Below are 12,692 nucleotides of genomic sequence, written 5' to 3'. Positions count from 1 at the left end.
CTGGGGATCCATGTGGGCTGAGAAACAAGAAAGCCGCAGAGGGCAGAGTAAGGGAACGGTAGGTACAGGGGGTCCTGGGGAAGTCCCAGAAGCGGGTGTAGATGGTGTGGCCGACATCTGAGTGTTTTAGTGTCTCTGGAAAAGGGTGGGCCGAGTGCAATTCATGGGCTCAGAGCAATGTAACCCTCAGTGCATGAAGGGGTTGCACTGCCTCGCAGATGCTGGTCTGGGCAGGTCACAGGATCATCGGGCGCCCATGTTGCCTGCGCAGAGGGCCTTCCTGAGTTTGGGCCCTTCCTGGGATCTGCTTACTCCTGAGTACTTTCTTTTTTATTTTTTAAAATATATTTTGATTGATTTCAGAGAAGAAGGGAGAGGAAAAGGGAGATAGAAACATCAATGATGAGAGAGAATCATTGATTGGCTGCCTGCTGCACGCCCCACACTGGGGATGGAGCCCACAACCCAAGCATGTACCCTGACCAGGAATTGAACCGTGACCTCCTGGTTCATAGGTCAACACTCAACCACTGAGCCACGTTGGCCGGGTCTCCTGAGTCCTTTCATTCCGCTCCTGCCTCAGCCACACTAAGTCCACAGGAACGCACGTTCCACTGCGCAAAATGAAAGGATACCTAACACTATGTTTCTGTAATGAATGCACTCAGGTTCATGGGTTTCTAGTTGTCCACTTCCTTCCCTGTCTCAGGACCTTTGGAACCTGTCCAGGCACCCTACCTGAGATTTAGGAATATTTCCTCTTTTTCATGGTTGGGTACAAGGATGCCTGTTTCAGCCCAGCTGGTGTGTCTCAGTGGTTGAGCCCCAACCTATGAACTAGGAGGTCACAGTTAAATTCCTGGTCAGGGCATGTAATTTGAGGTGTCTGACGGTGAGATCTTTCAAGACATGTCTTGCCTACCACAATCCATAGTTTCTTTCACATGAGATAATGTGATATATTCATTTTTTAATAAAACCAAATGCATTGAAACAGCAAGACATTGGAACTTCATAATCCCTTGCTGTCACAGATAGGAAGCACCACTGTTTGCTTCTTGAAGTGAGGAATTCAAAATGAGCGTCTTCACGCAAGTGGAATAATGAGCCTGACTCTGCACCCCGTGGCCTTTCCCCCAGGTCACTGCCGCCTGCATCGCCTTCTCCGTGGTGCCTCTCTGCAGAGCAACCTCGGGGAGTCTTCACAGACCCCATGCCCACATCTCAGGCTGCGGCCTCCCCTCCTGCAGCCGGAGGCTTGTCCTCTCTGGCTCGCTGCCCACTACAAACAGGCTGACCTTGGCCTCTGCCTTGTGTGAGGCAGACTTAGCGACAACATTCATGAGGCCACCTGACACTGTTGCCAGCACAGAGTGCACTTAAATAGCAATTAAAATTAGATACCAGTGTGGTCTGCGTTTATTCAAATGACTTACTCTAAAGACGCCTTATTGCAGCTACGGTTCTGCCAGTCTATCCCTTCCCGGCGCTGACTGCCAGTCATTACGGTTTCTCCTTGGTGGCTGCTCTCAGTCCATCCTCTCGGCCTGAGGGGGGGCTCTCAGGTGCCTGACCTCCAGTTTGTAACTGAAAAGGGGGAGCAGTCCTCCTTGGTTTCCATTTTCTCCCGAGCACTTACTGGTCTTATCCACTCTGTCCCTACCAAGGAGATTCCAGGTCAGCTAGCCTCTTATTTTCTCCCGCAGGGTGTTCAAGGCCACATTAACAGCTCTGAAAGCAATGTTCTTTTCCTGGAAAAAAGGAAACGGCTCGAGGTTGCTTAATTTGGAGTAGTGTCTATTAGCTTTCTGTACGCGCGTGGTGTTTATCCGCGTGACCCTCTGTGCACAGGGCCGCAGGTACCTGCTCTCTTCGATGGAGGTTGGCAGTGGCTTTGTCAGGCCGCCCAGGCATGTCCAGACCGGGACTGCTTTGCTATTTTCTCGGCGTGGCAGGTTCCTGGACCACACAGGTAGGGTACGTGTAAATTATAAACCTCGGAGAGCATGCACCTGGCATTGTGCTGAATCAAACATGCTTGTCACCCATTTTTGCAGGGAAGTAGTTTTACCTGTTCATTATTTCACTGAAGACGTAGCACATTTAGGGCCCTTGGCTCAGCCTCCTACCTGGACAGCCTGAGATCTCATTTGCTGGCTTGCCAAGGGCTCCCGAACGCCAGCGCTCTACATAACATAGGTTAGCAAGTGCTGAGCTCAGCTGTACGTTCTGTGCTAGTTCACCACTCCGATGTGAGCCTCCCTGTTCTTTCCTTGGCGACTTTCCTTACTCTTTGCAAAGTTAACTATGCAATTAAATGGGGTGGGTGGGTGGAAGGTATGTGTTATACTTTTTTTCTAGTAATTTGAGGTGTCTGACGGTGATATCTTTCAAGACATGTCTTGCCTACCACAATCCATAGTTTCTTTCACATGAGATAATGTGATATATTAATTTTTTAATAAAACCAAATGCATTGAAACAGCAAGACACTGGAACTTCATAATTCCCTTGCTGTCACAGATAGGAAGCACCACTCTTTGCTTCTTGAAGTGAGGAATGCCTCCAACAGACCGGGCCCACTGGTGTGTGGTTGCAGAGCTGAGGCCTGCCTGGTTTCTCACCTCCCAGACAACTCACTGCCCCGCTCTCTATGTGAGCCTGCCACTTCCTGTAGGGTTTGTGACTTCCCTGCTGTAGAAGAGGGCTGAACAAACACCTGTGCCTCATTATTATTATCATCATCACAGGGATGAATACATGTCTGCATATCACTATTTAAAAACGTGATGACAGCCCAGCCGGCCGGCATGGCTCAGTGCTTGAGCGTCAGCCTATGAACCAGGAGGTCGCGGTTTGATTCCTGGTCAGGGCACATGCCCGGGTTGCGGCCTTGATCTCCAGTGTGGGGTGTGCAGAAGGCAGCCGATCAATGATTCTCTCTCATCACTGATGTTTCTGTCTCTCTCCCTTCCTCTCTGATGTCAGTAAAAATGTATTTAAAAAATAAAAACGTGTTGACAGTCTTGGAACAAGTGTGCGCCCAGGGCAGTGGTAAATGGTGATGCACAGCCCCATCCCACCTGTTCATGGAGGTCTATGTCCTGCCCAGGGACCCAGGGAAGCAGATGACCAGGCAATAACTCAGAGACCAGGGCAAGTTAAGAAGAAACAAGTCCTTCCATCAGCCGACAGGTGGTACATAAGAGGGCAGAGAACTCAGGATTAGCCTCCCCCTCAGTTACCAAAGGAATCTCCACCTTTTCTCAGACGCGTTCCATCTGTGTATGTGAACATAGCGTTGAGATGGGCATAGTAGATGCTCAATTAATACTCGAAGCAACGAATACATACATTCCCTTTCTAACAAAAGGCATCCAAAACAAAAACTGCCCTAATGTTCTTTTTTTTTTTTTTTAAAATATATTTTATTGATTTTCCACAGAGAGGAAGGGAGAGGGATAGAGAGCTAGAAACATCAATCAGCTGCCTCCTGCACACCCCCCACTGGGGATGTGCCCGCAACCAAGGTACATGCCCTTGACCGGAATTGAACCCGGGACCCCCCAGTGCGCAGGCCGACGCTCCATCCGCTGAGCCAAACCGGTCAGGGCTACCCTGATGTTCTTTTAACTAATTTTCATGAATACAAGGAGTGGCGTTTGGGAAGATGGATTATATTGTGGGTTTTCTGACATCATAAACCTTCCTCCAAGATAGTCCCGTGTCTCTGCTGTAACCTTTTTTATAACCTACAATTAGCGAGTAGTTAATGCGAGGCTACATTTTGTAAGTATAATTTACTCAAATAAGTATTTTTATGTAGCATGCAAATTTGAACAATGGGGTCCTTGTGCTTCTATCAAATGAGGAACTAGAGTACAGCACAGAGCCTGCGTTTGCTCTTAGGATCTGAAAATAACATAAGGAAACTAGTTTACAACCTTCGGAAAGATATGAGGTGCACAGGCCTTCATTTTCCCCAAACACATTTCAAATGCTGTAGAAAATATTTCACAAAACCTGAAATTAGTTGAACTCTATTGAAAAAATTTCAAATATAGTTATCTATTAAAAAAATGGCATTTTGCTCCCTCTCTACCTCCCAGGTTAGCGGACATTTAAATGTCCCATGTCATTGCTTTTCTGCTCTGTGTGTAGGCAGAGGGTCCATAGGAATGTGAAATTTATATCACTTGTTTTTTTTCCTCTTTAATTAAAATATATTTTTATTGATTTCAGAGAGGAAGGGAGAGAGAGAGAAAGATAGAAACATCAATGATGAGAGAGAATCATCGATTGGCTGCCTCCTACATGCCCCACACTGGGGATCGAGCCCACAGCCCGGGCATGTTCCCTAACTGGGAATCGAACCGGGACCTCCTGGTTCATAGGTTGGTGCTCAACCACTGAGCCACACCAGCTGGGCTGGTTGTTTTCTTATGATCTTTGCTGAACAGCTTTGGGAAAGAGACTTTCACGATAACGGTGGTATTTCTGTATTTAAATCTCAGTGGTCTGTGTAGGAAGTTAAAGAGCTTGTATCAAAGACAGCTTCTCCAGCCCGGATTGAAAGGATAAGTTCTATCACAGACATTAAGAATTTATAGGGACTTTGGAGAGAATCCAGTTCAAAGCCTCCAGTCACACCAAAACTCAGACCTGCTAGTCCCCAGTTTTTGTGCTTTTTTTATTTTAAGGTCTTACATTCCCTTTCTGGTTTACTTCTGATTGAAAACTGAAGAAACGTATTTTTACATACCCAGAGTTCTCAGGCACATGTGTCTATGTATCTGCACCATTTTCTTTCTTTACCAGGAAGGCATGTGACGCAGATGCTGTTACAGAAATTCCGTCCTGTTCTTGCTGCATTATATTCATTGTGGTTAATCAACTTCGTATTGAGAACTTGGTCTCTGCACTTGAGTGTTTCCAACATGGGTTCTGTTGAGTTGAAGAAAAGGAATGGGATGCTTCTAAATGGAACTTACGTGTCTCAAATGATGCAGTTCGGGCATCATTCTTTAAAGAAACACAATATGCTGCCTAATCCCAGAATAAATAGAATATCCAACAGAAAAATATAGATGAAAGGAGGACCCTTTATGTAAAAAATAATGATTTACTTTACAAAAGAACTCCATGAGGATGCCTTTTGCGAACTCCTCTAGTTGAAATTTCTGAAATCCAGTTGCTGCCCAATAGTTCAAGTAGAGCCGAATGTATTTGAACTTGATGACAAATGAAAAACACCCCGACTTTTCTAAATAGCGCCAACAGTTCAAAACGCTAGTTCTGTCAGATAATGCAAACAATAATATACTCGATATATTTCCTATTATTTTACTTTTGCTTTCTGCCAAGGCCCAGGGCTATTTGGTAGGATGAATGATACTATCTGTAGATTAGAAATGGATTTAATTGCTAAATGGAAATGCCTAGAAATACCCCGGAGAGTCAAACATGCCTGAGAAAAGAGGGTCAAAAGGAGTATTAGGAAACGGCGGTAATTAAGGAATATTCCACTTGGGTCTGTTTTAAGTCAAGCACTGTTCCAAAGGGACCACGTGGCTTTATTTTTAAGTGCCGTTTATTGATTCAGGCTGCGCCTGTGCTAATTGGCAGAGCTGCTCTTGGCCTACAGATGTTTCATTGGGTCCAGATAATAAGAAAGAAATGCCTGTCATCCTGGAGAAAAGAAACCCAGTGCTTCGCTGAGGAGACTTTCTCCAGGGTCAAGCCTGTCCCCAGGTGGACCCCATGAAGGTGACCTCACAAGTACTGAGATCCCCAGGGTCCATAGCGTTTCCCCTGGGCCAGTGAGTGAAAGGTTAGTCGAACATGCAGCCGGGATCTTGGAGGTCATACTGGACACAGGAATGCGAGAATGACTCTGGGTAATACACGGCGCAGTTAATCTAGTGAACTAACCAGCTGACATCTTGGTCTCTGTGGGATGAGACAGGAGAACAAGGATTGGCAGGAGATCACTGGAGGTTGCTGTGAGGGTGGGTCGGGGGGAGAACAGGGTTGATGAAGACACTACAGGGAGAATCTTTAGAGGTAGTCACAACTCAGGAAGAAGATACCAGAAGGCAAGTCCGGCTTCGTATGCATGTGACACTTCCCGTAGTGACACACAGGGTCCAGAGCTTGGTGTAAGGCTCTGTCGTCACTGTCTCAGCATTCTCAGTGATTTTTAGTCCATGGGCCCTCCATTTTCATTTGACACTGGGCCCCGCACATGACTTAGCTGGTGTTGCTGGAAGGAGGCATAAAGGTCAGTAGGTAGATGTCAGAAGGCAACTTTTGTACATTTTCCTTTGGACGGTGGAACATTTCATTCTCTCTAACAGGGCCTAGAGGGAAGGATGTAAAGAACCCTCCTAAGGTTAGGTGGGAGAAAATAGCAGGAGGGCAGTTGGCGATGGTGTTGCTGAGTAGGGCGGTGATGATAGTGGAGTGGAGAGAGATGCTCCGGTAGACGGGGCAGCGTTGAACGCCACCTGTTGGGAGAGGTGAGGTGGAGGGGTCTCAGAGGGACCAGCAGAGCAATAACCTCCAGGTGAGAGGTCCATCCCAGGAGACGTCAACATTGCAGTTGACCTGATTCGAAGGCCCGGTGAGTAAATTGAACTAGGAGAGCTGCATTGCGTTCGACTCCCTTGGTGCTCAAGAGAAAGTCACTTGACTGTCAGGTTTCAGATTCCTTATCAGCAGAACGCGACTTCATTCTCGCTGCCCTGCAATGACCACCGGTTTTAATGCGATAGCATCTCCAGTGCTCCGAGCCCCTAGGAGATAGGCTCTTTATCAGGTTGACACAGCAGCTGGCTTCCTATGAACAGAAATAAGAGAATTGGAGGGGGGGGGGCGGCATCTAGGAGATTGTGGTTTGAAGAAGTTTGGGAGCTCATGGGCTCTATTTAGAGTTCTGTAGGGAGATACCTCATATGTAAGAGCTAACCCCCCTCCCCGCAAAGCTCCAGTATACCATGTGGTTCTGTTTCCTCATAAAGTTAACGATGGGGTCAGACCTATGACATGAGGTCTCTCAGGGATGAAGGTTGGGCCTGCTTAATGGAACGGGTTCATAAAGGACCAAGCCTGTGTGCTCTCAGGCGTTACTGACGGTTCAGGTCATCTCCTTACATTTGAAATGACAAACGTGAAAGAGAGAAGGGTGACGGATGACTCAGGTCTCACAGCCAAGGGTGTGGAGCTATGCCTGTGACCGCCCTACGAACTTCTGGCTCAGGGTTTTCCCTCCCCTCACCCCTGTCTTCCAGGCGGTTGGGTCCATTGTCGGTATTTTTGAGGAGTTTCCTTGCATTCTGTGTTTACAGATGTCCCCAGGTCATTACTCTGGAGTGTTTATTCATCGGGGTGATAATACTAATGAGCACCATTTGCATAGGGACAGCAGTGGGCACGGCAAACTTGAACGTCACCCAGTCCTTTCATCCCACCATTAGAGAGAGAGAGCTTATCATCTTCATTTTTCAGAAGAGGAAATTGGGACTCAGTATCCTATGCCCTCAATGAGATGGATTTTAGGACCCCGCCTGCCTTCCCGCAGTGGCGAGCAGCTGTTTCCTCTCCGAGCAGACGGCAGTGCGTGGAGTCCGGACTCTTCCATCCCACCTTCGCTGCTGAGCAGGGACTCTGGTAGCGACTACAGGGTGTTTATCTTACAGCGTCTACTCTTGTGCTATTTGCATTGACTCACGGTAGCTAATTTCCTTATTTTTTTCCAGGGGATGACATGGAAGACTCAACTCTTCCTGGTAAATCTCTCAGCTGCTCACTTTCACCGGGAATACAGGTGAGAGAGAGACAGCGGATGGGAGCTACGAGGTATCACTTTTATGGACCTGTCACAGCACTTTGATTATATTTGTCAACCTTCTGGAAGGAGTAGTCAAGCGCAGTATTTTTACTATGAGAAGGGACGATATTTGAAATCAGTTTCGGCAGAGCTGACCAGAAATTGAAGGAGACAAAGGGAAATACATATTTTTTAGGCTTTTCTTGCCCAAGACATTTAGCATTAGGCCATGAGTCAGAATGTGCATATTCACCCCTCTGCTGGGCGCAGAGGAGATCGGACCAAATTAAGGGGGAACACCGTAGGTGTCAGTCTGGGGAGGCGGGTGCCCTCTTCCTGCAGCTCTTTGTCACCCTGTTTGGAGGCAGGGGACCTGGCCCTGGAAATGACCTCAAGGTCCTTCTGCCAACGCTGTCGCTTGTGCTCAGCGGTGGAGCCACTAGCCTTCATTTACCTAAAGGCACGTTGTTTTCCCCCATCACATCCTTGCTCGGCTGAGGTGGCTGCAGAACAGCGAGGTGTAAAATAGCCACACAGGTTCCTACTTGACAAGCCGAGGGCGAGTTTCTCATCTCTCCCCAGGGGCCGCTTATAACGAGAAGTTGGCCTCGTGAGCTCTGGAACGTGTCCATCACCACCCTGCATGCCTCTTATTCTTTTGTCTTTTCAGAATTAGCGTGCTATTTCAGACAAGGGAGAGAGCGGGCTTTAGAAGCATAACCAGGGCATCTGCTTTGCAGAAACCACGCACCAGTCCCTGTCTCTCCACCCCGAGTTTTAAGTTATGACCCAAAGTAGGAAAATATGCAAATGCAAGACACGTGCATTGATTAGGCCTTTATCTCAGAGCTCTTTGTATATCTGAGGGATGGGTCTTTGTGTGCAGATTTGATTCCTGTTTCTCCATGAGAAAGTGCTTGTAGAGTCCAGAATGAGGCCTGTTCAACAAGGCACAGGGATTCTATAATTGGTTACATGGTACCTGGCGCCTTGCATTGTGGCCTAGTACTGGACCATTCAGTAGATTTTATTGTTAATAATGACTATACTTTAGCCCTAGCCAGTTTGGCTTGGTGGATAGAGCATCAGCCTGTGGACTGTCAATGGCACATGCCTGGGTTTCGGGCTCGATACCCAGTAGGGGGCGTGCAGGAGGCAGCTGATCCATGATTCTCTCTCATCATTGATGTTTCTCTCTCCCTCTCCCTTCTTCTCTGAAATCAATAAAAATATATTAAAAAAAAGACTATTCAGTGGGGAGCTATAGGTCAGAGAATAGTGGACTAGAAAAAGCAGTGAAGAAATAAGGAATGCAACCTAACATTGAGAAGATCACGCGGGACTTGTTCCAATACAGGTGGGCAGCACACAGGAGCCCGGGGTTCTGGTCTGTGCTGATCTGGTCCTTAAACCTTTGTCGGAAAGGAGACCCTGAAGGGTTTTTAGAGACATGCAGGAAGCCTGATGCACGTAAGCGCCGGGTTGTGACTCAGTTCTCACGGGAATCAGGAGGCTTTGAGGATGGAATCGCAGGGTCTGGAAAGGGAAAGGCGTCTGCCCCAGACAGCAGGGCGGGTTGTTGCGCCATGCCTCGGAACCGGCGGAGGGGATCCGGCAGCGTTTGGGTTGGATTATCCTGAAACCACGTCAGAGGCTCCGCATAATGAAAACCACTTTAAAGGGATGTTTGCTTTCCACTCTGGAGGGGCACAAAGGGCTCTGGCACAGAAACATTTTTTCCAGTTAGGTTTTGTTTCATTTCCCACTTAGGATGGGTCACAGCAGATAAGCTTTTCTCCGTGGCCGTGTCTTGAACGTAAAATATAGTGGGTGCTAGGTAAACATGAGGCAGCCAGTCCCTCTCCGGGGTCGGCTGGCTTTTTCTTATATACAGATTGTAAAACATAATAGAGGAACACATGTAATCAAACACTAGGGATGTTTCCATGGCGAGGCTGGCCAGAGATGCTTTCGCTAATAGAAGGAAAGTGAGATGGATGTTTAAGTTGTTAATTAGCTGTATTATGGCAACGGCTTTTCTTTCTTTTATTTATTTATTTTTTTTACAATTCTAAGCTTCTCCATTCCATCTCCCATGTCTACTGCTGCATGGCGTTGGCTATTTAATACAAATAGTACAGAGATGCATTTGCATTAAAAAATGATCATTATTACCCGGCCAGAGTGGCTCAGTGGTTGAGCATCTACCCATGAACCAGGAGGTTAGGGGTACACATGCCCAGATTGTGGGCCTGATCCCCACAGTAGGGGGTATTCAGGAGGCAGCCAATTGATGTTTCTCACATCCATGTTTCTCTCTCTCCCTCTCCCTTACCCTCTCTCTAAAGTCAATGAAAACAATTTTTTTTTTAAAATTAAGGATTTATACAATTGACTAATACAAGTAACAACTTGATCTACAAAACATAAAATTCAGTATGAATGAGTAAAAAGTAGAAATGTATCGTTCTATGATTTCCAAGCATGTCTATAAAAATATCAAGGAATTGCTATTATTTGTCCTCCTGCTGAAATTCACTTAAACATGGGTATGACATCAAAGCACAGGGAAACAGGACTATATCAAACTAAAGAGCTCCTACACAGCAAAGGAAATAATCGCAGAGTGCAAAGGCAACCCATGGATAGGAAAAAACATTTGCAAGCCACATATCTAATAGGGGGTTAATTTCCAAAGTATATAAAGAACTCCTACAATGGAACAGCAAATACAGCAACTGATGACCCAATTGTAAAATGGGCTAAAGACTTGAATAGACATTTCTCCAAAGAAGACAAATGGCCAACAGATATATAAAAAGATGATCAACATCGTTAATCATCAGGCAAATGCAAATCAAAACCACTATGTGGTATCACCTCACACCTGTTAGGATAGCTATTGTCAGAAAAACAACACACAAGTGCTGGCGAGGATGTGGAGAAATTGGAACCCTTATACTTTGTTGGTGGAAATGCAAAAGGAAAACAGTATGGAGGTTCCACAAGATTTTAAGGCGGTTAAACAATTCTGCCTCATATTACAATTCCTTTGGAGGGTTTACTGATTACATTACATGAACTTGCATGATTGTGTGTTTCTGTCTTTTTTGTTTATTTATGTTTGGTAGCTAATATCTAAAGGTTTAAGTAAAAGTTTTGAAAGGTGGCTTTTCTTAATTATAGATCATTCTTGTGAGCATTTTAATCTTTGTGATGGAAAAGGGGCATTTTGTATACTTAACATCTTTAAATGTGACAAAATTCTTAAAAGGAAACACTATGAATTTATGAAAAAAGAGAAAAAAAAAGTTGGTAATTTTATCAAATGGGGAATTTCAAAATATGCCTATTAGCCACTAGGTGTCATCGTAAGCCACTATGATTAAAAGCCAGCATGATAATTTTGTAGGAAGTCAATAGCATCACTTTTGCCGAGACACTAAGTGACATTTTTATTGAGCTGGATACCTAGCCCTATTATTTTCACCCGTGTGATCCTATATGAGAGTATTAGGTGGACGGATGAACTAGGAATAGATTTTACATAGTTATTTTCAGAAATTAGGAATAATTGTAGTACTGAGCATTCTAGTGACCCAAACATCTTGTTTTATCATTGTTAAATAATGATAACATTTGTTACATCTTGGATGCCATTGGTATGCTCTTATTCACAATCGAGGGAAGGCTGAGGAAACCCAAGACTGGTTCTTTTTTTGCGGCGGGGGACCGGGGGTGGGGGGGCGGGATTGTTGGTAAGGAGAAGCAGTGGCCCCTCTGACGGTTCTGCAGGAAGTGCATTGTTGGTGTAACATGAGAGGACAGGGGCTCATCTCCCCAGTTGCTAGTGGAAGTGGGGATCTTGGGGTGCCTCTGGAATAGCATTTCTGGAGGCCCCCGTGGGAGGATGTGACATAGGAGCAATCTTTATTTCTGTGGAATTACACCCCTGGGTTTCCAAAGTCCCATTTCCCTTAATCTAGTCATAGAAGAAGTATAGCTGGGATTCCAGTAGAGGTAAAATCAGAGCCAGTGTCCAGAGTTTTCTTTCCATTGGAGCCTGGTCCAGTGCACCATCAGGCTAGTCACGGTCCCATGTCCATTGTGTATGGGGTTCGCATGGCCGTGGGCCATATGGGCGAAAGCAAGAGAGCCAAGAGTCAAAAGCCACACAAATATCAAAGAGAGCGACCTCTTTTGTTTAGGGGATTATGCATTCCCAAGTGTTTGTGCTCTTGCAGTGGCCGTGCCCATTCTGGCCAACCATCTCCGTCCCCAAGTGTGGTTGACAGACAAGTACCTTCCCTATGTCACCCCAGCTTTACTGGGCCTACGTCCACCTTCCCTGTGTGGTTCCCTGGGGAGAGTGAAATTGCAGCTTCCTGGTGAAGCTGCCCACATGACATGCCTACGATGTCTGGCTTCCTCCTCTGCTCCTTTCCTAGGACTAATAACTGGCTAATTACAGTGGCATCACTGGTGGTCATGCTCTTGGGCCTGGATGACCGGGTAACTTGGAACCCGCGGCATCTCTTTTATCTTGTGCGCCAGTCAGTACCCAATGCTGCACCTTACCTGCATATGAAAATTGGCTTTTTCAAGCAAAATACTCATTGACTCTTGGCTGAAAATGAAGGTGTTAAGGAGTTTTCAGCATGGGTCTGTCCCATCCATCATGGACTTGTGTGTGTGTGTGTGTGTGTTTTAAGTAACTTGCTTCAGAAAACAAGGATAGAAAATGACATTTTGGGTTTTCTTTATCTCTACCATACTCTAGTTGATATTTGTCATTCTGTTTGATTTCCCAATGTTGAAACCCCTTGCGGAACCCCCTGCTGGATAAAACAGAGCCAATCCCCCA

Source organism: Eptesicus fuscus, chromosome 24 (genome assembly GCF_027574615.1).
Source record: "Eptesicus fuscus isolate TK198812 chromosome 24, DD_ASM_mEF_20220401, whole genome shotgun sequence".
Taxonomy (NCBI): Eukaryota; Metazoa; Chordata; class Mammalia; order Chiroptera; family Vespertilionidae; genus Eptesicus; species Eptesicus fuscus.
The sequence above is the reverse complement of the archived record's forward strand: the minus strand, read 5'-3'. Positions refer to the sequence as shown.